Below are 3,035 nucleotides of genomic sequence, written 5' to 3'. Positions count from 1 at the left end.
ATTTAAGTTTTTAACTTCCTATGCTTAAATGTATTTAGAAAACGTATTGAATGACATTCTTAGAGTAAATTATACTCTGTAAACGAGACCATTTTAAATTATAAATAACAATCAGAAAAATTCGCGAGGAAGTCCTTACATGTATTTTATTGTGTATGAATCGGAATGTCACATATTTCACGTTACATTAACATATATAGACAAGATTATATTCACTGTACACATAATATATTGTATAGGTATATATCTATAAAATGTTTAAAAGTATGTTTAATATAGTTTTGACTTGAAAGTAGTGTAATGCTTAATGCAATGGTTATAGCAAATTATGTATATTTCTTTCACTACCAACATAAGCGGGTTATGAATTTAACATATAACTACCATGCCTCAGGCAATATACCGTATGCTGGTTATCGTGATGGTGTGAAGTATAACGTATGCGGTTTTGGTGCGTTTTTAAACATGCCAAGCTCGTTTATTTCAATGTGTAGTTCTGATGAATTATTGTGCAGCGGTACTTGAAATACATTATACCTTCTTTTCGCATTCATTAAAATGACCATATCTGCGTATTTATTTTAGAAAGTATCATCCAAGGTGTGGTCTTCAAACGAAATCATCAGCGATCCAAATCGGCTCTGTCAAAAATTTAAATCTATCTAATATGTTTTGCATATTTAGACTCCTGAACTAAGAAATAGTTTAAATACCATGCCCATACTGTTGTTTTCCCAATGATTTATTTCAATACTAAGAAAACAATAAAGATGGTCAGAAAATACTCACCATTAGTGGACTTTAATCGAAGTACTCTGTTGGAATTACATGCCCATTTTTTTATTCACTTTTTGTGCTATCCGAAAATGGGTATTGCTGATAAGATTTCATAGCAATTATAGATTTTTAGCTCAATTTGTGTTAACGTTTTCATGTCCGCAATAATTGTGCTGAACAACCCCGTATGTTTATAGAACATGCAAAAGTATTATACCAATTTCAACACAAACGTAAAGGACAGCCTTTTTAACCAACTGCGTCTTTTTTCAAGAAAGTGTTTTGATGTTTCATTAAACACATTACAATTCTCTAAAATCATGATAATTCTACACAAATTGTATAACAAAAGATAGCAATATTATAGTTTGAAATTCAAATATACAATACTTTTATCTAAAATATATGATCGTTCTGCATCAGTCAAGCTCTTCGTAAATTTACGCACTTAAATCAAAATAAAAACCCTGGCAATTTCTCCAGTGGCAGTGCGTAATTTTACAAGCTTATTTATTGTAAATAGGTCAGTTATATTGTACTTTGAATTTTAGAAATACAACATAGTTCTGACTAGCTTTCTACATAAGCCAAGCCTTGAGTAATTTAACCCACTTTAATCAACATCAAAATACCAGATATTTTAACAAACTTCTCGAAATAATAAGCAAAAATTGACCCAAGCACTGTGTAAATTTACGAACAAATTCATTGTAAAACAAAACAGTAGAGTATTACTTTGGCATTTAACAAATACAACATTTTTCTAACTATCTTTCTACATAAGCCACGCTCTGCGTAACACAATTTAAAACACTTCAACTAATAGGCAAACCCCTTGCATTTCGAATAATTTCTTATTGACAGACCCAAACTCATATGCTATGCAAGTTTAACAAAAATCATAACATTTCAACAGAAAGTTAATGGCTCACAAATTTCCATTTATTCCATATTTACAGACAAAAACACAAAATTTTATGTCATATATTTGATGCTGGCGTAACAAAATTTCAAACATTTAAACTCATAAGTTCTCTTGCACTTCCAATACTTTCTTATTTACATACCCAAACTCAAATGTTACGCCGGCATTACAAAATTCATAACATTTCAACTCAAAATGAATCGTTCACATTTTTGTTTGTTTCTTATTCACGGACCAAAACTCAAAATGTTCCCCCGCATTTACCAAATTGAAACATTTCAATAAACGCTGACTGGCATACAAATTTTCTATCATTTCTAATTAACAGCAGCCAATCTTAAAAATGTAATGCCATCTTACTTAAAGTCCAAACTTTTCAAGTGAAAGTGAATCACTGGCATTAAATTCTATCATTTTTACTTTTCAAACCCAAAATCCAAATGTTATGCCAGTGTAACAAATTTCCTTACATTTCAACTCAAAAGTAAATAGCTTGAATTCCCAATGATTTCTTATGTGCAGACCCAAACTCAAAATGTTGTGCGGGTGTAGGACAATGCATAATATTTTAACGAAAGTAAATCACTCACAAATTTGTTATCATTGCTCATTCCCAGCACCCAAACTAAAAATGTAACCCTGTCTTTACAAAGTTCCAAACTGTTGAACTGAAAGTGATTCACTTGCCGTACATAATGCCAAATCATTTCAAAATTTACAGATCCTAAGGAATGATATGCCGGCCACATTTCAACTGAAAGTTAATCACTCATGAAATACCTTTCTTATTTACAAACCCAAAATATAAATGAAATGCTGCAGTAAATTCAAACGACTACCACTCAAAAGTGAATTGCTTAAAAATTTCCATTCCTTTATAATTAATATCAAAATATTACTCCGGCACAAAAAATCCCAACATAATTACACAAAATGAATAGCCAGCTTTACAAATATTATATACTTAATAATTTACTTTATAAACTCACATTGCTACGCCAGCGTAACAAAGTTTGAAACATTTCAACTCAAGTAAATTGCTCGCATTCAAAGTTGCTTCCCATTTCTAATTTACAGTCTTTAACTCGACACGTTACCTTGGTATAAAACAATCACAGCAAAGGGCTTGCTTTTGACAAATTTCCTATCATTTCTAACACTCAAAACGTTACACCTTCATTGTAAAATTACCCAAAGTGAGTAGCTGGCTTTACATAAAAGCGGAGGGTGTCATCCCTGATTAGACTGTGTGGACTGCACAGGCTAATCTGGAACGGCATTTTACGCACATTTATTAAACCCCTTTTTCACAGAGCACGGCCCAATTGTTTCT

This window comes from Dreissena polymorpha, chromosome 7 (assembly GCF_020536995.1).
Source record: "Dreissena polymorpha isolate Duluth1 chromosome 7, UMN_Dpol_1.0, whole genome shotgun sequence".
NCBI classification, from domain to species: domain Eukaryota; kingdom Metazoa; phylum Mollusca; class Bivalvia; order Myida; family Dreissenidae; genus Dreissena; species Dreissena polymorpha.
This window is presented reverse-complemented; position numbering follows the sequence as displayed.